This window comes from Macrobrachium rosenbergii, chromosome 21, assembly GCF_040412425.1.
Source record: "Macrobrachium rosenbergii isolate ZJJX-2024 chromosome 21, ASM4041242v1, whole genome shotgun sequence".
Classification (NCBI taxonomy): Eukaryota; Metazoa; Arthropoda; class Malacostraca; order Decapoda; family Palaemonidae; genus Macrobrachium; species Macrobrachium rosenbergii.
Genome location: NC_089761.1, coordinates 42,589,349 through 42,602,025, shown reverse-complemented (window position 1 = coordinate 42,602,025; position 12,677 = coordinate 42,589,349). Strand labels below are relative to the sequence as shown.

Here is a 12,677-nt window from a genome sequence, read left to right as displayed (position 1 = left end):
ATCGTGCGTCTGGCACCGCTAAACGTGCCAACAACACAGACCACCACCAGGCCGCGGCTGAGAGTCTCATGGGCCGTGGCTGAGTTTCATATAGCATTATACACTGTGCAGGAAACTCGACTGCGCCGAAGAAACCGGCGCATTTTTTTTTTTATTTTATAATCAATATTTCGTCTTAAATTATTCATTTCATGTTCGCTCCATGACTTCCTGTTAGTCTTTTTTTTTTTCCAATTTGATTATAATCTGTATTGTACTGGTTTCCTCTGTACTTGTTATTACAAATTACTTCAGATAATCCCCAGTCAATCTTTCAGTTATCAAGTGCTTTAGCGGATTGAATGGAAATATTTAATCGCAGCTTATTGTCATTTTCTACAAGTTTTAAAAAGTTTTCACTTGCAGTTTCACGGAAATAAGGCTTACATGCATTTATGAAGTATAAATGTATAGAAAGCCCTAAAGTTTTGCAAGCATTTTTATTCATATGATTGAATTTATCAGATTTTCCATATATATATATATATATATATATATATATATATATATATATATATATATATATATATATATATATATATATATATATATAATATGATTTCCTCTCTTTGATGTATTTAGTTATTTTACGCCAGTGTACGGAAATGAGTCAATCAGTCAGTCTTTTTGTCTTAGTCTGGATTCACAGGTGATCAAAATTTTTTTGTAACCCCCATTAATTTTTTTTTACCCTCATTATCCCTTTTTTCCGTTTGGTAACATTCATCGCTGAGGGGATCTGCTTTCATGGTCATATAACACCGGTGTACTTAGTTAACATCGCTATACTGATCTCATGACCCAGATAATCACAGTGCTTCATCAAGAAGACCCATTCGAACTATCAAACAGTAATAAAGATAAGTTCAGTGATAATTCCTCCGCATGCAAATGATGTTACAAAGGGGGAAAGGGTCGATTAACTATTATTTGTCGGAAAAATGAATGATGACGTTGCTGTGAATAAATAATTGGCGTCGAAACGGTTATGTGGTCATCTGTGATGCGGTTCTTGTAGAATTTTTTACTGAGATGAGATTTGAAGTATAAGGAGGATAAAAAACGACAAAATATCTCCTTATAGTGAAGATTTGGTGACCGGGAGAGCTGAAGCAGGAAACTCATTTTGATGAAGTTTATGCTCGTAAAAACTTCACATTTTTGAAAGGGGAAAAATTAGGATGCAAGAGTATGTGTAAAGGACAAGAGAGAGGAAGGATGACAGCTGATCGCAGTGTCGTTTGGTGAGCCAAAACTTTTTCTTTGTATAAGGCTCACACGCGTATTTCTTCCTAAATTCGGAAAACATTTTATGTCAGATATCAAAAATACAGTTTACTTTGTTCAGATGGACAAACCGTCGTACATTCAAGCAAGGAAGTGCAAAAGTGCAATGGACTGACTCCCATTCTTGTGAATAAACAGAGTTCGTTCTCTCCGGCTAGTATGAAAGCCAGCAAATCTGCAAGGGGTGGACAGAGTTTTGTTATCCCTTAATATGTAGTAAATAAAAACTACTTTCGTCTGATTCGCTTCTTTAATCTTGACTTTCTCATTATCTTTCATGCTTTATGAACCTCTCAGGAAGTTTTGAAGTGATTTTAGTCATAGTTAAAGCACTAAACTATCTGATTGAGATGCAGTTAATTACAAAAAACTGCTTTTGCTTTTACACGTTTTTATCATACAGCCAGTGAGGCTCATGAAGAAAAAATCTTTATAAGGTGTAGCATTGGTTGGAATATTTTCTTCCTTTTATAAGTGGTATTTATTTTTTGGAAAAGTCTATGACAACACATGATCTCCGCTTAAATTTCTATTCGTAGGCTTCTTCGAACTGGTAGAAATAGTTTTTAGGTAAAATAAACTTGATTGGCCTGACAAAGTCCGTTAACATAGTTAAATATTGCTTGGACGAACATCAGCAAAGAAAAATCTGGTGGCTATAAAGATATAGGCCACTGTAAAAGCTAAATAAGTATAATCAAGAAGAGTGATGCCCTCCATACGTGAAACTGTAAAAAGAAACTGGGAAATAATATCAATGTTGGATAAATTTGTTGCAAGGCAATTTACAGCCTTAATCGGAAAATCAAATGCTTCGAGCCTTGGGGCTCCAGTGTGGAAAGCAACTAGTATGAGAAAATAAATACGGAAATTAATAATAAACAATTTAAAGGAAAAAACGAGGAAAATCATAGAAAATCAGACGAGTAATATATGAAATGAGATTGCTGGGCCTGCTCAGCAAAAAAAAAAAAAGCATTTACACCCTGTTTGACCTTCTGAAGTTCCAACGATCCGGGTACACGACCATGACTATAAACGGTGGAACAGTCGTACATCCTGCAACCGATTTCTGACAATTCCAACCATATCGAATCAATGTCCGAGTGAGCAATGTGCTCCCGAACCCAGGCAATCTTCACGTCAGTGTGATGTCTACTTGACCAGTATATGGACCGAGAAGAAGATTCTCTCCCTTTCTCTCGCCTTCAGACTCAATTAAGGGAAATAGGATAAGTATAAAGGTCTGGACACGGAATCAGATGACTTCCTGTCACCTCAGTTCGGCGAAAGGAGGAAGAAAGGAGCTGCCGGGGCAGAGGTGACTTGGGGCTTGCGCGATTCGCAAGACGAATGAATTCTCATATGTTGTGCGACATCTCGTATAGCTGGAAGGAGTCGACCGTTAGGTGATGGTGTTAGCGCGCATGCGTTCCCTGTCCGATTGTCTTTTTGCGTTTGTTACGGTGTATATATATTTGATATACGCATTACTTTTGGCCAGCTGCTGGTTGCTCGTTTGTTTTGGCAAGTTCGTCTGTTCGGCTTCATGTGTGATTTTGAATTCTCTCCCTTTGTTTTTTTTTCTTTCCCAAACAATATATATGTTTATGTTTGTATTCGGTATTGATATATGATTTACACACGTGTATATACTGTATATGTATGTGTGTGTAGGTGTATGTAAAAATTCTTTTTGAGTTCTAATGTCCTGTGAATTTAAGGGACCATTAAAACCCTTGAAGACCACGTTTCACACACATAACACATGTGTGTGTATCTATCTATCTATCTATCCATCTATATATATATATATATATATATATATATATATATATATATATATATATATATATATATATATATATATATATATATACACACACACATACTCACAGTGTGTGTGAAAAAACTCACTGAACCAGCACTCACAAACGTGTGAAAAAAAACTCATTGAACCAGCCACAGAAAAAATGAACTAATAAAGAGGCATGATTTGCTTTCTCATTTTCCCTAGACCTCTCCCTAGATGATAATTACAGCAACCCTCCCCCTTCTCTCTCTCTCTCTCTCTCTCTCTCTCTCTCTCTCTCTCTCTCTCTCTCTCTCATCTGCAATAACGCTAATGTCTCATATTTAGCAAAGTCCAAATAATGTCATTCCGTCATTTTTCGTAAGACCTCATCAAGTCCCTCATTATACCAGCCGCTCTGATCTCATAGTTTTGTTGTTGTTTTTCAGTAAGTAGTTATCTTATTTCGTAGATTTTTTTAGGTCTAAAAAATGTAAGCTATTAGTGATTTTTGTCTCTTCATGGTTTCTCATGATTTTTTGTCCCTCTCTCTCTCTCTCTCTCTCTCTCTCTCTCTGTGGAATATATAATATATATATATATATATATATATATATATATATATATATATATATATATATATATATATATATATATATATATATATATATATATATATATATATATATATATATATATGTATATATAATATAAATATATATATATATATGCACCAAAAATTATCAATATAAATGTATATATATGCACTCTCTGAAACTCTCTCTCTCTCTCTCTCTCTCTCTCTCTCTCTCTCTCTCTCTCTCTCTCTCTCTCTCAGTGGACACTGAATTATTAAGCAGCATAACAATTTACGACTTATATGTCCATTAAGGGATGACATGTTGAAATGGTTAAAATGCCATCGATGAACACAAAATATACACGCCCATAGAAGTCGCTATCATAAGCGAAGCGATAAATCCCCATCGTTATCGAGCAACTGGCAACCTCGAAAGACTCGAAAACAGCGTACGACGATGATTATAGGCCTAAATAATCACAGCCATCGATTACGGTGACAAATTACTGATTAGTAGCTAAATTGCCTTTGTCGCATCCCCGAGTCGTTGCCATCGGTTTGTCGTATTGTCGCCATTAATATAATAATATGGGGAGGTGAGTTGCGTCACGCGAAGACGGAAAAGAGAGAGAGAGAGAGAGAGAGAGAGAGAGAGAGAGAGAGAGAGAGAGAGAGAGCTAGAAAGTCAGACAGAGATGCAATTGATGATATAATCTGAAAGGTGATGTGAGTCAAGCGGGGATGAAGAGAGAGAGAGAGAGAGAGAGAGAGAGAGAGAGAGAGAGAGAGAGAGAGAGAGAGAGAGGAGGGAGGGAGGAGAGAGAGAGAGAGAGCAGAGATATTGTTTTCTCCAGTTGTCGTCATTGATGTTATACACCGGAAGGTGATGTAAGTCAAGCGTAGATAAAGAGAGAGAGAGAGAGAGAGAGAGATGACTATCCCAGGTGATGGTAGACGTCAGGAAGGCGGAGTCAGCTGATAGCTGGCACCTCCCTGCTGACAGCATTCATAACTTAATACTACTACCACTACTGCGCTGTCTACATATATCATAATGGCCCCCGAAGACCTGGGATGAAGAAGAAAGAGGGAGGAAGGGAAAAGAAAAAGAAGAAGAAGAAGAAAAGGAACTGAGGAGGAAGGAGAAGAAGAGAAGTATGTGGTTCGTGATGTAATGGAACGAGAGAGAGAGAGAGAGAGAGAGAGAGAGAGAGAGAGAGAGAGAGAGAGAGAGAGAGAGATGCCAGAGGGAAGATTGATAGTGGTTGAGGGTATAATGAGTTCTGGGATTAGAAAATCGGTTCTGATGTTTGTGAAAACGATTAAGACTAGAAAGAACAAGAAAATAAACAAATCAGACTTATGAAACCATCAGATTTTTATGGCAAGCATCTTTACCCGATTATTTTTTGTATGAATTAGTATCCCATTATGAAGATTCAGATATCTAACATGAGGTGCTCTCTCTCTCTCTCTCTCTCTCTCTCTCTCTCTCTCTCTCTCTCTCTGTCTCGTCCTCATGGTGAAGTAATGCGCTTCCCGCAAATCTAGTATAACTGTTGAACTAAGGAATGAGTTGTATAGCTGGTTGTTGGTCAGTTGTTGTTAACATGAGGGATCAGTGCTCTGTCTAAAATGTACACTGTTATATAATATAAAAGGTAGGGTCTCCACGAGGTAATCTCCACCTGACCAGGGTGAAACCTCTTGTCAAATATTCTGTGAGTGTGTGTGTTTTGTGTGTGTATGTTTATAAATAACTCCAAGCGTCCAAACGTCACATGGAATAGTAACTGTAGAGAAAAATAATTATGATTTAGTTAAAGGAAATTCTCTCTCTCTCTCTCTCTCTCTCTCTCTCTCTCTCTCTCTCTCTCTCTCTCTCTCTCTCTCTCTCTCAGTTTATAAATAATTCCAAGTGTCCAAACATCATATGAAATAATAACTGTAAAGGAAAACAATTATTTGTTTAGAAGTGTGAAGGAAATTCTCTCTCTCTCTCTCTCTCTCTCTCTCTCTCTCTCTCTCTCTCTCTCTCTCATTCATATGAATGAGGAGCACCATTCTTTACCGGGAGACTTGCATCACTATTGTTTGTTTGCGGTTGCCAAATCATATTGTGTAATACCGTCAAGATTATTATGGTTCCAGAGATATGAAGGTGACCACTTTCCATCTACTTGCTTGAAGGTCGACGGGTCATTTCGAGACTTTGATAATCTCTCTCTCTCTCTCTCTCTCTCTCTCTCTCTCTCTCTCTCTCTCTCTCTCTCTCTATTTCCTGGATCACAAACCTAGCAAAGGAAGAAGTAGGATTTAAATTTAAATTTGATTACCAACAAAAATTGAAAGAAATTCTTTGGCCTTTTTGGGAAGGTAGAATTTATAGCATTTTTCATTTTTATATTTTTCAAGGTAAAAATACTGATGTGTAACCACACAACTTAGGTATATACAGTATTCATGAAATATGTAGTTTTATGTTATTAAGTCTTTTTTATTGGATTAATGTAAACTGTTTTAAAGGTAGTACTTTTACTAAGTAGGATAACTCAACACTGCCGTAAAATGAAATGATGGTGCATGAATAGGAACCAATACGGATTGCATGAATCTGCATATTGCACATAGATGGCATTGTCGATTATGTAAATCCAAACTCTTTTACCTAAAAGATTTAGTACGGCTCACTAGAGTCAAGATTTTCTTGGAAGGAACAACACAGATTGAACATTTGAATTCACCCACTCTTTTACCCTCTATTATCAAAAGTAACTTGTCAGACTATCTTTGGCCCAATTCAGTCTTGCATTGAAATAACGTCGTGATATAAAAATAATTAAATATCGTCATAGGTAAATAGTGCACCTCTGTCATTTTCACTAATTCTCAACAATGATAAAACACTAAATTACCTTTCCTCTGAACTCGTTCCAGAAACAGACACTGGTGAGACCGTTCCAGACCTGGAACAGAATGGAGACGAAGAATGCGGATGACTCATGAGGCTCGACCTTGTGTCGACACTGCAAGACAAAAAAAAAAGAAAAAAAAAGGAAAAAAAAAAAGCATCGACCAAGAATTTCAGAAAGGTGCCGTGATGATGGGCAACTTGTTCGTCTTCGAAGCATCCGTGAGGAAAAGCATCGTTGCTGAGGATCGCGTTAGTGCTTGTTTACGAAAGCAGAAAAAACTGAATGGATGTCTTTGATGATTCATATCGATAATTTTGTTTAAAAAAAACGGAAATTAAAAATACTTGAAAGTGAAATAGAATTAGTCTTAATTTATAACTGAATTAAATGAGGGCAGTTAGTGTCATCCTTTACACTTCAATGGAAGAAAAACACTGTATCACCACTGAGTTGTATCTACTCGAAATTGAAAGTGAGCGTTGTACAACGAACAAGCTCAAGGTAACTGAGGCAGAAATAAAATTTCGTGCTAAGTGTCCTTATGGGTTCCATGAGACAGAAGTCGGATGCCAAGATACGTGTGGACAGAGCTCTCGTACATCTGGCAGCGCCATTGACTCTCCAACTTGCACCACACCTATCATAAAAGTCATTTTCACCGAAAGCCAGGTAAGATGCTTATAATAACTGTATAATTTTCTTATTATATATGAAACTTTTTTATTTTGATAGCTCTTGGCAGGACTGCTATATATAAAAATAAGTTAATTATTAAGAGAAAAGTAAAAGCTTTATTTTTAAAGACGATTTTATACCAACATACAGGCGGGATTTCGGTGAAGGTTCCGAGGTAATGTTTTTGCAAGTTATAGTTGATGAATAGAATTATCCTTCCCGGATGGAGCTACTACAGACTAGTTTTTTTTTTTTTAGACTGGCTTTTGTTTTCTGACGGTGTGTGTTTGCTACACGCATGCTTACTAATAATTAAATTGGACTGTAGAAGGACTGTTTCAACATGCGCGTGCGTTGTAATGCTTGTTTTATATATTCATCTGTAGGTGCTACTAAACAAAACAAGATTCTTTGATATTTATAATTCGTTCGACGTTGGTTTGTTTGTTTACATTATGCTTAAATGACAGTACACTCTTTAATTCCTCCGTCCCCTTTTGCTCTGCGAAGCCTTTTCAAACTCTTGGAGATTTTTCGTTGTTCTTCAACTTCCGGGAGTTAAGCTTGTGCAGTGCTTTAGTGCAATATTACAGGAATTTATTGGCTAGCTCTAAATGCGTCAAGAATTTTAATTAGTTGTCTGGTTAAATAGCAACAATAGTAACAATTATAACAATCAGCTTTTCCTCATGCAACGTGCGGTATGGGATTCTTAGTCTGTAGAATGGAAGCGGATAATTAACAGGAATCTAGGAACTTAGTCGCTTATTCTGATGAGTGTGCAATAGAGAGAGATAAGTGAAATGACGTAAGAATGAAGAGGGAAGCTCCTTTATATCGGTTGCGTTCAAGATTTTGAATCCGAAAGGTGTGATTAGGGTATTTACCATTTTTTATTTTTTGTTCCATTTATTTATAAAGTAGATATATCATTAGCCTTATGGATTCAGTTGCTGAAATTGTTCTGTGGAACCAATCGGAATTTAGATATACAATGGTGTGTGTATATATATGTATATAGTATGTATCTATGTATAACATACTGACGACTGGGTATCAAGAAGTATTATCTCGATAGAATTCTGTGCATATGAAGATAAGTTAAGAAAAAAAATATGTGTTACGTACCTTTAATTTTCTGTATCGGTGTCTTAAACAGCTGATCGCGTTATAGACTTCTAATATTCAATATTCATTGAGTATATACTATCGAAGATATTCATTACATAAGGTTCTCTCTCTCTCTCTCTCTCTCTCTCTCTCTCTCTCTCTCTCTCTCTCTCTCTCTCTCTCTCTCTCTGAGAGCTCATACAACAATACCTCGCCTGTCTGCTTTTTTCAGCACCAGCAACACTTCCTTGATGGTACTCCCCAGTGCAAAAGGTTATACTATTATAGCCTATGCCCTTAAACGTACAAGATTGCTGAAATTGAGCATATACTGCGCGTATGATGTGAACATTGAGTGGGAAGTAAATATCGAATGCCCTGGTGTGGAAAAAAGTACTGTTTTCAATAGTCCTGCTCACCCAGGTGACTTCCAGGTGACTTCTCTTAGTACTGTACAGACTGGCTCAATGTGAATGTTGCGCTGAGTGGCTTAATGGGCTTCAGAGGTTGGGAAGGAGGGAAATGGGAAAATATGCAAGTGGCTTTAGTGTTGTGGACGGGTGCAAGTGGAGCTAAACTAACAGGCTGCTCTTCTTAGACTTGCTTTATCTTTCTCCTATGAGTTAAGTATGCGATCTGAATATCAGCATTAGCACTCTGTGCTGCACCCAGTGAGTCCAGCGTTACTGTTGTAAGCTTGCCTTACGCATTCATAGGTCTGATGATTCTGCGCTGTGTTTGTGCTCGTGCAAATGGTACCTACCTTGCTAGAAGGGTAAGGATGGTTCTGAGCCTTCAGACTATAGTCTTAAGATTCCAGGGAATCTTGAGAAAGGGCAGTCCCTTTCACCTTTGTGCTGATTATGGTTCCTTTGCACAAAGCTGAGAGACATTGAGAAATCAACAGACTAGCTGTGAACATATGCAGAAGAATTCGGAAAGCTCAGCAGTGATTGTTGTGGTTATTAAAGGTTAAGTCAGTATTGCAGTGGCATGGGATCCGGATATTCTGGCCTTGTGTAATTTTTGTTTCTTGTGGTAGACATGTAGTCCAATGGGCTGCTCGCAAGTGTTGTCTCACCATCAGTCAGTTTAGTGTTTGTGTAAATTCAAAATCAAATGGTATTCATATATCTAAGCAACTGAACTTTATTTTTGTGTTTAAATTCGTTATTAGTTATAGTTTTAGTATATAAAATGTTACCGTTAAGACAAAGCAACAAATGATAATAGAAGATCAGTTGAGAGTTCAGTGTCTTTTGTAGCAGTGGCATACAGTTGATAAAAAATAGAAAAAACCTTAGCAGAATCGAGGTCAGATTGGAAATTTCATGACACATTCGCAGTATAGCTTATATGGCCAATAATGAAAAAATAAATTAAAGCAAGACAACTTATACAAACAACAAGAGGGAGCTTCACTTGTATGCTTTAGAGTTTAGAGGAGTACATTTTTCAGAGTCGTTAACGCTATTGCCTCAAATCAGTGATCATCAACTTGGACAATGCATGGAATGACGGCTGCACTCTTGCCTTAGAGCATGCGTGGCGTTGGTTGGTCAGATATACAGGGTTTGATGTGACTGACTTCCAGCAACACTCCAGGAACGTTGGAGATGACATGAATGAGGATGATATTGATATTCATGACTGGTGTTTCAGGACAGTGGTGATCCAGGGTATAAGGCCATGTCCTACGAAGAAATTCCCTGACGCTGTTGATGATGAGAATGATGCCCCTACTTCTGTCATGTCTGGGTTTTGTAAGGCCCAGGAAACAGTCTGTGTTTTCGTTTCTTCTGTTTCAAGAAAACTTTTTAGTTACCTTTTTATTCTGAAGAGTGTATTACCTAAAATGATGGCGAAGTACCTTGCACAGGGCTTGGTTAGCTTCAGCTGCTGGATCTTAAAAACTTGTGAATGACAATATTGATAAACTCATATACATTGTGGCTGGTTTTCAACAATGTTATTAATGGCTTATTGGAAATAAAAGTAGATTTAACATGCAGAATTATTGTTGACATTTAGATTTGAGGAAATAACATTGTCCTTCCATTTCTCCTTTATACTAGAACAAGTTTTCTAACATTTTGTAAAGTCACTGTAAAGTTCCTGAAGTAGTTGTTAAGCTCCTGAATTTTCTTTCTAACGTTCCCTGTAAAGTTCTTTTATTTTTCTTTAGCATTTTGTACAGTTCTTGAATCGTTCATAAAGTATATGCCTTTTTTTTTTTTTTTTTTTTTGCTTTTGTTAGGGTCCATGTGAAGTTCTTTAAACCTTTTTGGCGTCTACTTTCTTGGCTCCTTTTCGAAGTTAATGCAAATTTTCTTAACCTTTTTAAAGTTCATGTAAAGTTTTGGCATCTTTTTACGAACCAAATAAGTCTTTTTTAGCCTCTGTCAAGGTACGTAGTAAGTTCCTTAACCTTTCTTAAAGTCCATACAAAACTCTCGAACTATGTTTCCAGGGGTTCATGTAAAGTTTTTGATCCTTCCTGGAGGTTTGCACCAATTCGTTGAATTCACTTAATTCCAGGACATGTTTCTCAACCTTTCTTAAAGGTTCGTGCAAAAGTTTTGTTTTCAACCTATCTCAGGCTTTTTCATGGTCTTTGTGAAGCTGTAAGCTTTCTTACGGCACATGTAAAGTTCTTGAATTTTGTTAAGATTGACAAATTATTCTGAAAGACAATAACCTACAGAGGAAATAGTGGACTATCATGAATAACTCAAAGAGCACAATAATGTTTGTTCCATGTTCTCTCAATGAGTGTCAAGAGTATCTTGGATCTTGTCAAAGAGTGTATGTCTTTAAGTAGCCAGAGTAAGGTTACGAGGGTTAATGGAAACCAAGATGTTGAAGTCATGAATGTTGGCATGGATAGCGGAAGGCCAAAAGCGGCAGGTACGTTTATGTAGTTAGGAATAATTATAACAGATGAGAGGAGATGAGTCACAGAATAGGAAGTTAGCAGGGTACGTAGAAAAGACGGGGGAAATTAGAACGTCTGTGGAGACGTAGTGGGATTGTATGAAGACATTACTGATTCAACTCTCCTTTATGGAAGTGGCCTTAATATTCAAGAAGAGAGAGAGAGTTCCTGAAAGATAGAGAAGATGAGGTAGTGTGTGCTGGTGGATTCAGCGCATAACTAGTAAGCTTCTGTGCAGGGACATTCAGCAATTATTGTTGCGTAAGTTTTCTGCCCGGGGTTCATCCACGATTGAGCAATTAAAGTATGACTGGATTTCCTTTTTATATATACAGTATATGTAAAACCACCTATTGTAAGGGAAATCGACTGTATTTTAAAAATGTTAAAATATATACAAACACGTGCACACACAAATATATATATATATATATATATATATATATATATATATATATATATATATATATATATATATATATATATATATATATATATATATATATATATATATATATATATATTATATATATAGTATATATCTGTATATGTATGTGTGTCGAAATACTTATCAAATCAGACAGTAATCTGTTTTATGTTCCTTGTTTAACAGAAATCATTTTCAGTTTACAGCTAAGCCGGCCATAAAAGCAGATGTCAGAGAAATACCTTTTAGCATTATCATTAATTAATATATGTGCGCAATCATATGCTCCCCCAAGGTTATTTCCCAGGTTTAATAAAAGAATTAATGAAAGCAATATCAACTTGCACATGCATGTGTATATGCGAATATACAAATGGGTTTTAGTTTCGCACAAACCGGCACAAACATCGTCGTGAGTAAAAGTGCAAGTAATTGTTGTAGTGAATTGCGCGACACTTTTCAAGGCTGCCTTCGAGAACAATAACAAGTTCAGCTTTTGTAATGTTGCCTAGTAATAGTGTATTTTGAGTTTTTTCTCGCACTCACTCTTTTTCTTTCTGATGTTTAGCAGATTTCTCTCTCTCTCTCTCTCTCTCTCTCTCTCTCTCTCTCTCTCTATATATATATATATATATATATATATATATATATATATATATATATATACAGTATATATACATATATATACATATATATATATATATATATATATATATATATATATATATGTATATATATATATACATATACATATATATATATATATATATTGTGTGTGATATTCTTCATTTCCTCTTGGTATATTTTAAATCTATCTCTGTTTCAGTTATTCATCAGATTATCTCTCTCTCTCACACATATATATATATATATACATATATATGTATATATATATATATATATATATATATATATAT

The 12,677-nt window shown here is 36.1% G+C and overlaps 1 long non-coding RNA gene across 2 annotated transcripts in view; it reads left to right on the top strand.

Moving 5' to 3' along the window:
* Window positions 1–12,677, top strand: part of LOC136850011 (uncharacterized) — a 330,286-nt gene that overhangs the window by 39,721 nt on the left and 277,888 nt on the right. For both annotated transcript variants that reach the window (XR_010856509.1, XR_010856508.1), the window contains exon 2: window positions 6,636–7,282. This is a non-coding gene — a long non-coding RNA (uncharacterized lncRNA). The remainder of the gene's footprint in view (window positions 1–6,635; window positions 7,283–12,677) is intronic.